Here is a 14047-nt window from a genome sequence, read left to right as displayed (position 1 = left end):
GAGAATGCGTGTGTGAGAGAGAATGTGTGTGCGTGTGAGAGAGAGAATGCGTGTGTGAGAGAGAGAATGCGTGTGTGAGAGAGAGAGAATGTTTGTGAGAGAGAGAGAATGAGTGTGCGTGTGAGAGAGAGAATGCGTGTGTGTGAGAGAGAGAATGTGTGTGTGCGAGAGAGAATGCGGGTGCGTGTGAGAGAGAGAATGAATGCGTGTGAGAGAGATTGCGTGTGTGAGAGAGAATGTGTGTGTGAGAGAGAATGTGTGTGTGAGGGAGAGAATGCGTGTGCGTGTGAGATAGAGAATGAGTGTGTGTGAGAGAGAAAGTGTGTGAGAGAGAGAATGTGTGTGTGTGAGAGAGAGAGAATGCGTGTGAGAGAGAGAGAATGAGTGTGTGAGAGAGAGAATGTTTGTGAGAGAGAATGCGTGTGTGCGAGAGAGAGAATGCGTGTGTGCGAGAGAGGGAATACGTGTGTGTGAGAGAGAGAGAATGTTTGTGAGAGAGAGAGAATGAGTGTGTGTGTGAGAGAGAGAATGCGTGTGTGTGAGAGAGAGAATGTGTGTGTGCGAGAGAGAATGCGGGTGCGTGTGAGAGAGAGAATGAATGCGTGTGAGAGAGATTGCGTGTGTGAGAGAGAATGTGTGTGTGTGAGAGAGAATGCGTGTGCGTGTGAGAGAGAGAATGAGTGTGTGTGAGAGAGAATGTGTGTGTGTGAGAGAGAGAGAATGCGTGTGAGAGAGAGAGAATGAGTGTGTGAGAGAGAGAATGTGTGTGAGAGAGAATGCGTGTGTGCGAGAGAGAGAATGCGTGTGTGCGAGAGAGAGAATGCGTGTGTGAGAGAATGCGTGTGCGTGTGAGACAGAGAATGCGTGTGTGAGAGGGAGAGAGAATGCGTGTGCGAGAGAGAGAATGCGTGTGTGTGAGAGAGATAATGCATGTGTGAGAGAGAGAATGTGTGTGAGAGAGAGAATGCGTGTGCGTGTGAGAGAGAGAGAATGCGTGTGAGAGAGAGAATGTGTGTGAGAGAGAGAATGCGTGTGTGAGAGAGAGAATGTGTGTGTGAGAGAGAGAATGTGTGTGTGAGAGAGAGAATGTGTGTGAGAGAATGCGTATGTGCGAGAGAGAATGCGTGTGTGAGAGAGAGAATGTGTGTGTGTGAGAGAATGCGTGTGTGAGAGAGAATGTGTGTGTGAGAGCAAGAGAGAATGTGTGTGAGAGAGAGAGAGAATGCGAGTGAGAGATAGAATGCGTATGTGCGAGAGAGAATGCGTGTGTGAGGGAGAGAATGTGTGTGTGAGAGAATGTGTGTCAGAGAGAGAATGTGTGTGAGAGAGAGAATGCGTGTGTGCAAGAGAGAGAGAATTCGTGTGCGAGTGAGAGAGAGAATCCGTGTGTGCGAGAGAGAATGCGTGTGAGAGAGAGAATGTGTGTGTGAGAGAGAATGTGTGTGTGTGAGAGAGAGAATGTGTGCGTGAGAGAGAGAATGTGTGTGAGAGAGAGAATGTGTGTGAGAGAGAGAATGTGTGTGAGAGAGAGAGAATGTGTGTGTGAGAGAGAGAATGCCTGTGTGCGAGAGTGAATGCGTGTGAGAGAGAGAATGTGTGTGTGAGAGAGAATGTGTGTGTGTGAGAGAGAGAATGTGTGTGTGAGAGAGAGAATGCGTGTGTGAGAGAGAATGTGTGTGTGAGAGAGAATGTGTGTGTGAAAGAGAGAATGTGTGTGTGAGAGAGAATGTGTGTGTGTGAGAGAATGCGTGTGTTAGAGAGAATGTGTGTGTGAGAGAATGTGTGTGTGAGAGAGTGAATGTGTGTGTGAGAGAGAGAATGTGTGTGTGAGAGAGAATGTGTGTGTGAGAGAGAATGTGTGTGTGAGAGAGAATGGGTGTGTTAGAGAGAATGTGTGTGTGAGAGAATGTGTGTGTGAGAGAGAGAATGCATGTGTAAGAGAGAATGCGTGTTTGAGAGAATGCCTGTGTGAGAGAGAATGCATGTGTGCGAGAGAATGCGTGTGTGTGAGAGAGAGAATGTGTGTGTGAGAGAGAATGCGTGTGTGAGAGAGAATGCGTGTGTGAGAGAGAATGCGTGTGATAGAGAGAAAGAGAAAATGCGTGTGAGAGAGAGAGAGAATGTGTGTGTGAGAGAGAATGTGTGTGTGAGAGAGAGAATGTGTGAGAGAGAGAATGCGTGTGTGTGAGAGAGAGAGAATGTGTGTGTGAGAGAGAATGTGTGTGTGGGAGAGAATGCGTGTGAGAGAGAATGTGTGTGTGAGAGAGAGAGACTGCGTGAGAGAGAGAATGCGTGTGTGTGAGAGAGAGAGAATGTTTGTGAGAGAGAGAAAATGCGAGTGTGAGAGAGAGAATGCGTGTGTGAGAGAGAATGTGTGTGCGTGTGAGAGAGAGAATGCGTGTGTGAGAGAGAGAATGCGTGTGTGAGAGAGAATGTTTGTGAGAGAGAGAGAATGAGTGTGTGTGTGTGAGAGAGAATGCGTGTGTAAGAGAGAATGCGTGTGTGAGAGAATGTCTGTGTGCGAGAGAATGCGTGTGTGTGAGAGAGAGAATGTGTGTGTGAGAGAAAATGCGTGTGTGAGAGAGAATGCGTGTGTGAGAGAGAATGCGTGCGATAGAGAGAAAGAGAAAATGCGTGTGAGAGAGAGAGAGAATGTGTGTGTGAGATAGTATGTGCGTGTGAGAGAGAGAATTTGTGTGTGTGTCTGAGAGAGAATGTGTGAGAGAGAGAATGCGTGTGTGTGAGAGAGATAGAATGTGTGTGTGAGAGAGAATGTGTGTGTGGGAGAGAATGCGTGTGAGAGAGAATGTGTGTGTGAGAGAGAGAGACTGCGTGAGAGAGAGAATGCGTGTGTGTGAGAGAGAGAGAATGTTTGTGAGAGAGAAAATGCGTGTGTGAGAGAGAGAATGCGTGTGTGAGAGAGAATGTGTGTGCGTGTGAGAGAGAGAATGCGTGTGTGAGAGTGAGAATGCGTGTGTGAGAGAGAGAGAATGTTTGTGAGAGAGAGAGAATGAGTGTGCGTGTGAGAGAGAGAATGCGTGTGTGTGAGAGAGAGAATGTGTGTGTGCGAGAGAGAATGCGGGTGCGTGTGAGAGAGAGAATGAATGTGTGTGAGAGAGAATGCGTGTGTGAGAGAGAATGTGTGTGTGAGAGAGAGAATGCGTGTGCGTGTGAGAGAGAGAATGAGTGTGAGAGAGAGAGAATGAGTGTGTGAGAGAGAGAATGTTTGTGAGAGAGAATGCGTGTGTGCGAGAGAGAGAATGCGTGTGTGCGAGAGAGAGAATGCGTGTGTGAGAGAGAGAGAATGTTTGTGAGAGAGAGAGAATGAGTGTGCGTGTGAGAGAGAGAATGCGTGTGTGTGAGAGAGAGAATGTGTGTGTGCGAGAGAGAATGCGGGTGCGTGTGAGAGAGAGAATGAGTGCGTGTGAGAGAGATTGCGTGTGTGAGAGAGAATGTGTGTGTGAGAGAGAGAATGCGTGTGCGTGTGAGAGAGAGAATGAGTGTGTGTGAGAGAGAACGGGTGTGTGTGAGAGAGACAGAATGCGTGTGAGAGAGAGAGAATGAGTGTGTGAGAGAGAGAATGTGTGTGAGAGAGAATGCGTGTGTGCGAGAGAGAGAATGTGTATGTGCGAGAGAGAGAATGCGTGTGTGCGAGAGAGAGAATGCGTGTGTGAGAGATTGCGTGTGCGTGTGAGACAGAGAATGCGTGTGTGTGAGAGAGAGAGAATGAGTGTGTGAGAGAGAGAATGTGTGTGAGAGAGAATGCGTGTGTGCGAGAGAGAGAATGTGTGTGTGCGAGAGAGAGAATGCGTGTGTGTGAGAGAGATAATGCGTGTGTGAGAGAGAGAATGTGTGTGAGAGAGAGAATGCGTGTGCGTGTGAGAGAGAGAGAATGCGTGTGAGAGAGAGAATGTGTGTGAGAGAGAGAATGCGTGTGTGAGAGAGAGAATGTGTGTGTGAGAGAGAGAATGTGTGTGAGAGAATGCGGATGTGTGAGAGAGAATGTGTGTGTAAGAGAATGCGTGTGTGAGAGAGAATGTGTGTGTGAGAGCAAGAGAGAATGTGTGTGAGAGAGAGAGAGAATGCGAGTGAGAGAGAGAATGCGTATGTGCGAGAGAGAATGCGTGTGTAAGAGAGAGAATGTGTGTGAGAAAGAGAATGCGTGTGTGAGAGAGAATGTGTGTGTGAGAGCGAGAGAGAATGTGTGTGTGAGAGAGAGAATGCGTGTGAGAGAGAGAGAATGTGTGTGAGAAAGAGAATGCGTGTGTGAGAGAGAGAATGTGTGTGTGTGAGAGAATGCGTGTGTGAGAGAGAATGTGTGTTTGAGAGAATGCGTGTGTGAGAGAGAATGTGTGTGTGAGAGCAAGAGAGAATGTGTGTGAGAGAGAGAGAGAATGCGAGTGAGAGAGAGAATGCGTATGTGCGAGAGAGAATGCGTGTGTGAGAGAGAGAATGTGTGTGTGAGAGAATGCGTGTGTGAGAGAGAATGTGTGTGTGAGAGCGAGAGAGAATGTGTGTGTGAGAGAGAGAATGTGTGTGTGTGAGAGAATGCGTGTGTGAGAGAGAATGTGTGTGTGAGAGCGAGAGAGAATGTGTGAGAGAGAGAGAGAATGCGAGTGAAAGAGAGACTGCGTATGTGCGAGAGAGAATGCGTGTGTGAGAGAGAGAATGTGTGTGTGAGAGAATGTGTGTCAGAGAGAGAATGTGTGTGAGAGAGAGAATGCGTGTGTGCAAGAGAGAGAGAATTCGTGTGCGAGTGAGAGAGAGAATGCGTGTGTGCGAGAGAGAATGCGTGTGAGAGAGAGAATGTGTGTGTGAGAGAGAATGTGTGTGTGCGAGAGAGAGAATGTGTGTGTGAGCGAGAGAATGTGTGTGAGAGAGAGAATGTGCGTGAGAGAGAGAATGCGTGTGAGAGAGAGAGAATGTGTGTGTGTGAGAGAGAATGCGTGTGTGCGAGAGTGAATGCGTGTGGGAGAGAGAATGTGTGTGTGAGAGAGAACGTGTGTGTGTGAGAGAGAGAATGTGTGTGTGAGAGAGAGAATGCGTGTGTGAGAGAGAATGTGTGTGTGAGAGAGAATGTGTGTGTGAGAGAGAGAATGTGTGTGTGAGAGAGAATGTGTGTGTGAGGGAGAATGTGTGTGTGAGAGAGAATGCGTGTGTTAGAGAGAATGTGTGTGTGAGAGAATGTGTGTGTGAGAGAGAGAATGTGTGTGTGAGAGAGAGAATGTGTGTGTGAGAGAGAATGGGTGTGTGTGAGAGAGAGAATGTGTGTGTGAGAGAGAATGTGTTTGAGAGAGAATGTGTGTGTGAGAGAGAATGGGTGTGTTAGAGAGAATGTGTGTGAGAGAGAATGTGTGTGTGAGAGAATGTCTGTGTGAGAGAGAATGCGTGTGTGCGAGAGAATGCGTGTGTGTGAGAGAGAGAATGTGTGTGTGAGAGAGAATGCGTGTGTGTGAGAGAGAGAGAATGTGTGTGTGTGAGAGAGAGAATGTGTGTGAGAGAGAGAATGTGAGTGTGTGAGAGAGAGAATGTGTGTGAGAGAGAGAATGTGTGCGTGTGAGAGAGAGAATGTGTGCGAGAGAGAGAATGTATGCGAGAGAGAGAATGTGTGTGTGAGAGAGAGAATGTGTGCGAGAGAGAGAATGTGTGTGTGAGAGTGAGAATGTGTGTGTTTGAGAGAGAATGTGTGTGTGAGAGAGAGAATGTGTGCGAGAGAGAGAATATGTGCGAGAGAGAGAATGTGTGTGTGTGAGAGAGAATGTGTGTGTGTGAGAGAGAATGTGTGTGTGAGAGAGAGAATGTGTGTGCGAGAGAGTGAATGTGTGTGTGAGAGAGAGAATGTGTGTGTGTGAGAGAGAATGTGTGTGTGAGAGAGAAAATGTGTGCGAGAGAGAGAATGTGTGCGAGAGAGAGAACGTGTGTGTGTGAGAGAGAATGTGTGCGAGAGAGAGAATATGTGTGTGAGAGAGAATGTGTGTGTGTGAGAGAGAATGTGTGTGTGAGAGAGAATGCGTGTGTGTGAGAGAGAATGTGTGTGTGAGAGAGAGAATGTGTGTGTGTGAGAGAGAATGTGTGTGTGTGAGAGAGAATGTGTGTGTGAGAGAGAATGCGTGTGTGTGAGAGAGAATGTGTGTGTGAGAGAGAATGCGTGTGTGTGAGAGAGAATGTGTGTGTGAGAGAGAGAATGTGTGTGCGCGAGAGAACGTGTGTGTGAGAGAGAATGCGTGTGTGAGAGAGAATGCGTGTGTGAGAGAGAATGTGTGTGTGAGAGAGAGAATGTGTGTGTCAGAGAGAATGCGTGTGTTAGAGAGAATGCGTGTGTGAGAGAGAATGTGTGTGTGAGAGAGAGAATGTGTGTGTGAGAGAGAATGTGTGTGTGTGAGAGAGAATGCGTGTGTGAGAGAGAATGTGTGTGTGAGAGAGAGAATGTGTGTGTGAGAGAGAATGTGTGTGTGAGAGAGAATGTGTGTGTGAGAGAGAGAATGTGTGTGAGAGAGAGAATGTGTGTGCGTGTGAGAGAGAGAATGAGTGTGTGAGAGAGAGAATGCGTGTGTGAGAGTGAATGTGTGTGCGTGTGAGAGAGAGAATGCGTGTGTGAGAGAGAGAATGCGTGTGTGAGAGAGAGAGAATGTTTGTGAGAGAGAGAGAATGAGTGTTCGTGTGAGAGAGAGAATGCGTGTGTGTGAGAGAGAGAATGTGTGTGTGCGAGAGAGAATGCGGGTGCGTGTGAGAGAGAGAATGAATGTGTGTGAGAGAGAATGCGTGTGTGAGAGAGAATGTGTGTGTGAGAGAGAGAATGCGTGTGCGTGTGAGAGAGAGAATGAGTGTGTGTGAGAGAGAATGTGTGTGTGAGAGAGAATGTGTGTGTGTGAGAGAGAGAGAGAATGCGTGTGTGAGAGAGAGAATGTGTGTGTGAGAGAGAATGCGTGTGTGTGAGAGAGAATGTGTGTGTGAGAGAGAATGCGTGTGTGTGAGAGAGAGAGAATGTTTGTGAGAGAGAGAAAATGCGTGTGTGAGAGAGAGAATGCGTGTGTGAGAGAGAATGTGTGTGCGTGTGAGAGAGAGAATGCGTGTGTGAGAGTGAGAATGCGTGTGTGAGAGAGAGAGAATGTTTGTGAGAGAGAGAATGAGTGTGCGTGTGAGAGAGAGAATGCGTGTGTGTGAGAGAGAGAATGTGTGTGAGAGAGAGAGAATGAGTGTGTGAGAGAGAGAATGTGTGTGAGAGAGAATGCGTGTGTGCGAGAGAGAGAATGCGTGTGTGCGAGAGAGAGAATGCGTGTGTGAGAGAGAGAGAATGTTTGTGAGAGAGAGAGAATGAGTGTGCGTGTGAGAGAGAGAATGCGTGTGTGAGAGAGAATGTGTGTGTGAGAGAGAGAATGCGTGTGCGTGTGAGAGAGAGAATGAGTGTGAGAGAGAGAGAATGAGTGTGTGAGAGAGAGAATGTGTGTGAGAGAGAATGCGTGTGTGCGAGAGAGAGAATGCGTGTGTGCGAGAGAGAGAATGCGTGTGTGAGAGAGAGAGAATGTTTGTGAGAGAGAGAGAATGAGTGTGCGTGTGGGAGAGAGAATGCGTGTGTGTGAGAGAGAGAATGTGTGTGTGCGAGAGAGAATGCGGGTGCGTGTGAGAGAGAGAATGAGTGCGTGTGAGAGAGATTGCGTGTGTGAGAGAGAATGTGTGTGTGAGAGAGAGAATGCGTGTGCGTGTGAGAGAGAGAATGAGTGTGTGTGAGAGAGAACGGGTGTGTGTGAGAGAGACAGAATGCGTGTGAGAGAGAGAGAATGAGTGTGTGAGAGAGAGAATGTGTGTGAGAGAGAATGCGTGTGTGCGAGAGAGAGAATGTGTATGTGCGAGAGAGAGAATGCGTGTGTGCGAGAGAGAGAATGCGTGTGTGAGAGATTGCGTGTGCGTGTGAGACAGAGAATGCGTGTGTGAGAGAGAGAGAGAATGAGTGTGTGAGAGAGAGAATGTGTGTGAGAGAGAATGCGTGTGTGCGAGAGAGAGAATGTGTGTGTGCGAGAGAGAGAATGCGTGTGTGTGAGAGAGATAATGCGTGTGTGAGAGAGAGAATGTGTGTGAGAGAGAGAATGCGTGTGCGTGTGAGAGAGAGAGAATGCGTGTGAGAGAGAAAATGTGTGTGAGAGAGAGAATGCGTGTGTGAGAGAGAGAATGTGTGTGTGAGAGAGAGAATGTGTGTGTGAGAGAGAGAATGTGTGTGAGAGAATGCGGATGTGTGAGAGAGAATGTGTGTGTAAGAGAATGCGTGTGTGAGAGAGAATGTGTGTGTGAGAGCAAGAGAGAATGTGTGTGAGAGAGAGAGAGAATGCGAGTGAGAGAGAGAATGCGTATGTGCGAGAGAGAATGCGTGTGTAAGAGAGAGAATGTGTGTGAGAAAGAGAATGCGTGTGTGAGAGAGAATGTGTGTGTGAGAGCGAGAGAGAATGTGTGTGTGAGAGAGAGAATGCGTGTGAGAGAGAGAGAATGTGTGTGAGAAAGAGAATGCGTGTGTGAGAGAGAGAATGTGTGTGTGTGAGAGAATGCGTGTGTGAGAGAGAATGTGTGTTTGAGAGAATGCGTGTGTGAGAGAGAATGTGTGTGTGAGAGCAAGAGAGAATGTGTGTGAGAGAGAGAGAGAATGCGAGTGAGAGAGAGAATGCGTATGTGCGAGAGAGAATGCGTGTGTGAGAGAGAGAATGTGTGTGTGAGAGAATGCGTGTGTGAAAGAGAATGTGTGTGTGAGAGCGAGAGAGAATGTGTGTGTGAGAGAGAGAATGTGTGTGTGTGAGAGAATGCGTGTGTGAGAGAGAATGTGTGTGTGAGAGCGAGAGAGAATGTGTGAGAGAGAGAGAGAATGCGAGTGAAAGAGAGACTGCGTATGTGCGAGAGAGAATGCGTGTGTGAGAGAGAGAATGTGTGTGTGAGAGAATGTGTGTCAGAGAGAGAATGTGTGTGAGAGAGAGAATGCGTGTGTGTGAGAGAGAAAATGTGTGCGAGAGAGAGAATGTGTGCGAGAGAGAGAACGTGTGTGAGAGAGAGAGAATGTGTGCGAGAGAGAGAATATGTGTGTGAGAGAGAATGTGTGTGTGTGAGAGAGAATGTGTGTGTGAGAGAGAATGCGTGTGTGTGAGAGTGAATGTGTGTGTGAGAGAGAGAATGTGTGTGTGTGAGAGAGAATGTGTGTGTGTGAGAGAGAATGTGTGTGTGAGAGAGAATGCGTGTGTGTGAGAGAGAATGTGTGTGTGAGAGAGAATGCGTGTGTGTGAGAGAGAATGTGTGTGTGAGAGAGAGAATGTGTGCGCGAGAGAATGTGTGTGTGAGAGAGAATGCGTGTGTGAGAGAGAATGCGTGTGTGAGAGAGAATGTGTGTGTGAGAGAGAGAATGTGTGTGTCAGAGAGAATGCGTGTGTTAGAGAGAATGCGTGTGTGAGAGAGAATGTGTGTGTGAGAGAGAGAATGTGTGTGTGAGAGAGAATGTGTGTGTGTGAGAGAGAATGCGTGTGTGAGAGAGAATGTGTGTGTGAGAGAGAGAATGTGTGTGTGAGAGAGAATGTGTGTGTGAGAGAGAATGTGTGTGTGAGAGAGAGAATGTGTGTGAGAGAGAGAATGTGTGTGCGTGTGAGAGAGAGAATGAGTGTGTGAGAGAGAGAATGCGTGTGTGAGAGTGAATGTGTGTGCATGTGAGAGAGAGAATGCGTGTGTGAGAGAGAGAATGCGTGTGTGAGAGAGAGAGAATGTTTGTGAGAGAGAGAGAATGAGTGTGCGTGTGAGAGAGAGAATGCGTGTGTGTGAGAGAGAGAATGTGTGTGTGCGAGAGAGAATGCGGGTGCGTGTGAGAGAGAGAATGAATGTGTGTGAGAGAGAATGCGTGTGTGAGAGAGAATGTGTGTGTGAGAGAGAGAATGCGTGTGCGTGTGAGAGAGAGAATGAGTGTGTGTGAGAGAGAATGTGTGTGTGAGAGAGAATGTGTGTGTGTGAGAGAGAGAGAGAATGCGTGTGTGAGAGAGAGAATGTGTGTGTGAGAGAGAATGCGTGTGTGTGAGAGAGAATGTGTGTGTGAGAGAGAATGCGTGTGTGTGAGAGAGAATGTGTGTGTGAGAGAGAGAATGTGTGTGCGAGAGAGAATGTGTGTGTGAGAGAGAATGCGTGTGTGAGAGAGAATGCGTGTGTGAGAGAGAGAATGTGTGTGTGTGAGAGAGAATGTGTGTGTGTGAGAGAGAATGTGTGTGTGAGAGAGAATGCGTGTGTGAGAGAGAATGCGTGTGTGAGAGAGAATGTGTGTGTGAGAGAGAGAATGTGTGTGTCAGAGAGAATGCGTGTGTTAGAGAGAATGCGTGTGTGAGAGAGAATGTGTGTGTGAGAGAGAGAATGTGTGTGTGAGAGAGAATGTGTGTGTGTGAGAGAGAATGCGTGTGTGAGAGAGAATGTGTGTGTGAGAGAGAGAATGTGTGTGTGAGAGAGAATGTGTGTGTGAGAGAGAATGTGTGTGTGAGAGAGAGAATGTGTGTGAGAGAGAGAATGTGTGTGCGTGTGAGAGAGAGAATGAGTGTGTGAGAGAGAGAATGCGTGTGTGAGAGTGAATGTGTGTGCGTGTGAGAGAGAGAATGCGTGTGTGAGAGAGAGAATGCGTGTGTGAGAGAGAGAGAATGTTTGTGAGAGAGAGAGAATGAGTGTGCGTGTGAGAGAGAGAATGCGTGTGTGTGAGAGAGAGAATGTGTGTGTGCGAGAGAGAATGCGGGTGCGTGTGAGAGAGAGAATGAATGTGTGTGAGAGAGAATGCGTGTGTGAGAGAGAATGTGTGTGTGAGAGAGAGAATGCGTGTGCGTGTGAGAGAGAGAATGAGTGTGTGTGAGAGAGAATGTGTGTGTGAGAGAGAATGTGTGTGTGTGAGAGAGAGAGAGAATGCGTGTGTGAGAGAGAGAATGTGTGTGTGAGAGAGAATGCGTGTGTGTGAGAGAGAATGTGTGTGTGAGAGAGAATGCGTGTGTGTGAGAGAGAATGTGTGTGTGAGAGAGAGAATGTGTGTGCGAGAGAGAATGTGTGTGTGAGAGAGAATGCGTGTGTGAGAGAGAATGCGTGTGTGAGAGAGAATGTGTGTGTGAGAGAGAGAATGTGTGTGTCAGAGAGAATGCGTGTGTTAGAGAGAATGCGTGTGTGAGAGAGAATGTGTGTGTGAGAGAGAGAATGTGTGTGTGAGAGAGAATGTGTGTGTGTGAGAGAGAATGCGTGTGTGAGAGAGAATGTGTGTGTGAGAGAGAGAATGTGTGTGTGAGAGAGAATGTGTGTGTGAGAGAGAATGTGTGTGTGAGAGAGAGAATGTGTGTGAGAGAGAGAATGTGTGTGCGTGTGAGAGAGAGAATGAGTGTGTGAGAGAGAGAATGCGTGTGTGAGAGTTAATGTGTGTGCGTGTGAGAGAGAGAATGCGTGTGTGAGAGAGAGAATGCGTGTGTGAGAGAGAGAGAATGTTTGTGAGAGAGAGAGAATGAGTGTGCGTGTGAGAGAGAGAATGCGTGTGTGTGAGAGAGAGAATGTGTGTGTGCGAGAGAGAATGCGGGTGCGTGTGAGAGAGAGAATGAATGTGTGTGAGAGAGAATGCGTGTGTGAGAGAGAATGTGTGTGTGAGAGAGAGAATGCGTGTGCGTGTGAGAGAGAGAATGAGTGTGTGTGAGAGAGAATGTGTGTGTGAGAGAGAATGTGTGTGTGTGAGAGAGAGAGAGAATGCGTGTGTGAGAGAGAGAATGAGTGTGTGAGAGAGAGAATGTGTGTGAGAGAGAATGCGTGTGTGCGAGAGAGAGAATGCGTGTGTGCGAGAGAGAGAATGCGTGTGTGAGAGAGAGAGAATGTTTGTAAGAGAGAGTGAATGAGTGTGCGTGTGAGAGAGAGATAGCGTGTGTGTGAGAGAGAGAATGTGTGTTTGCGAGAGAGAATGCGGGTGCATGTGAGAGAGAGAATGAGTGCGTGTGAGAGAGATTGCGTGTGTGAGAGAGAATGTGTGTGTGTGAGAGAGAATGCGTGTGTGAGAGAGAATGTGTGTGCGTGTGAGAGAGAGAATGCGTGTGTGAGAGAGAGAATGCGTGTGTGAGAGAGAGAGAATGTTTGTGAGAGAGAGAGAATGAGTGTGCGTGTGAGAGAGAGAATGCGTGTGTGTGAGAGAGAGAATGTGTGTGTGCGAGAGAGAATGCGGGTGCGTGTGAGAGAGAGAATGAATGTGTGTGAGAGAGAATGCGTGTGTGAGAGAGAATGTGTGTGTGAGAGAGAGAATGCGTGTGCGTGTGAGAGAGAGAATGAGTGTGTGTGAGAGAGAATGTGTGTGTGAGAGAGAATGTGTGTGTGTGAGAGAGAGAGAGAATGCGTGTGTGAGAGAGAGAATGAGTGTGTGAGAGAGAGAATGTGTGTGTGAGAGAGAGAATGCGTGTGTGCGGGAGAGAGAATGCGTGTGTGCGAGAGAGTGAATGCGTGTGTGAGAGAGAGAGAATGTTTGTAAGAGAGAGTGAATGAGTGTGCGTGTGAGAGAGAGAATGCGTGTGTATGAGAGAGAGAATGTGTGTTTGCGAGAGAGAATGCGGGTGCATGTGAGAGAGAGAATGAGTGCGTGTGAGAGAGATTGCGTGTGTGAGAGAGAATGTGTGTGTGAGAGAGAGAATGCGTGTGCGTGTTAGAGAGAGAATGAGTGTGTGTGAGAGAGAATGTGTGTGTGTGAGAGAGAGAATGCGTGTGAGAGAGAATGCGTGTGTGCGAGAGAGAGAATGCGTGTGTGCGAGAGAGAGAATGCGTGTGTGAGAGAATGCGTGTGCGTGTGAGACAGAGAATGCGTGTGTGAGAGAGAGAGAGAATGCGTGTGCGAGAGAGTGAATGCGTGTGTGTGAGAGAGATAATGCGTGTGTGAGAGAGAAAATGTGTGTGTGAGAGAGAATGCGTGTGCGTGTGAGAGAGAGAGAATGCGTGTGAGAGAGAGAATGTGTGTGAGAGAGAGAATGCGTGTGTGAGAGAGAGAATGTGTGTGTGTGAGAGAGAATGTGTGTCTGAGAGAGAGAATGTGTGTGAGAGAATGAGTATGTGCGAGAGAGAATGCGTGTGTGAGACAGAGAATGTGTGTGTGTGAGAGAATGCGTGTGTGAGAGAGAATGTGTGTGTGAGAGCAAGAGAGAATGTGTGTGACAGAGAGAGAGAATGCGAGTGAGAGAGAGAATGCGTATGTGCGAGAGAGAATGCGTGTGTGAGAGAGAGAATGTGTGTGTGAGAGAATGTGTGTCAGAGAGAGAATGTGTGTGAGAGAGAGAATGCGTGTGTGCAAGAGAGAGAGAATTCGTGTGCGAGTGAGAGAGAGAATGCGTGTGTGCGAGAGAGAATGCGTGTGAGAGAGAGAATGTGTGTGTGAGAGAGAATGTGTGTGTGTGAGAGAGAGAATGTGTGTGTGAGAGAGAGAATGTGTGTGAGAGAGAGAATGTGTGTGAGAGAGAGAATGTGTGTGAGTGAGAGAACGTGTGTGTGTGAGAGAGAATTTGTGTGTGAGAGAGAATGCGTGTGTGCGAGCGTGAATGCGTGTGAGAGAGAGAATGTGTGTGTGAGAGAGAATGTGTGTGTGTGAGAGAGAGAATGTGTGTGTGAGAGAGAGAATGCGTGTGTGAGAGAGAACGTGTGTGTGAGAGAGAATGTGTGCGTGAGAGAGAGAATGTGTGTGTGAGAGAGAATGTGTGTGTGAGGGAGAATGTGTGTGTGAGAGAGAATGCGTGTGTTAGAGAGAATGTGTGTGAGAGAGAGAATGTGTGTGTGAGAGAGAGAATGTGTGTGTGAGGGAGAATGTGTGTGTGTGAGAGAGAGAATGTGTGTGTGAGAGAGAATGTGTGTGTGAGAGAGAATGGGTGTGTTAGAGAGAATGTGTGTGTGAGAGAATGTGTGTGTGTGAGAGAGAATGCGTGTGTAAGAGAGAATGCGTGTGTGAGAGAATGTCTGTGTGAGAGAGAATGCGTGTGTGCGAGAGAATGCGTGTGTGTGAGAGAGAGAATATGTGTGTGAGAGAGAATGCGTGTGTGAGAGAGAGAATGCATGTGTG

This window comes from Chiloscyllium plagiosum, unplaced genomic scaffold (assembly GCF_037043375.1).
Source record: "Chiloscyllium plagiosum isolate Xiang-an unplaced genomic scaffold, Cpla_swu_hap1 HiC_scaffold_14, whole genome shotgun sequence".
NCBI lineage: Eukaryota > Metazoa > Chordata > Chondrichthyes > Orectolobiformes > Hemiscylliidae > Chiloscyllium > Chiloscyllium plagiosum.
Note: the sequence above shows the minus strand (reverse complement) of the source record.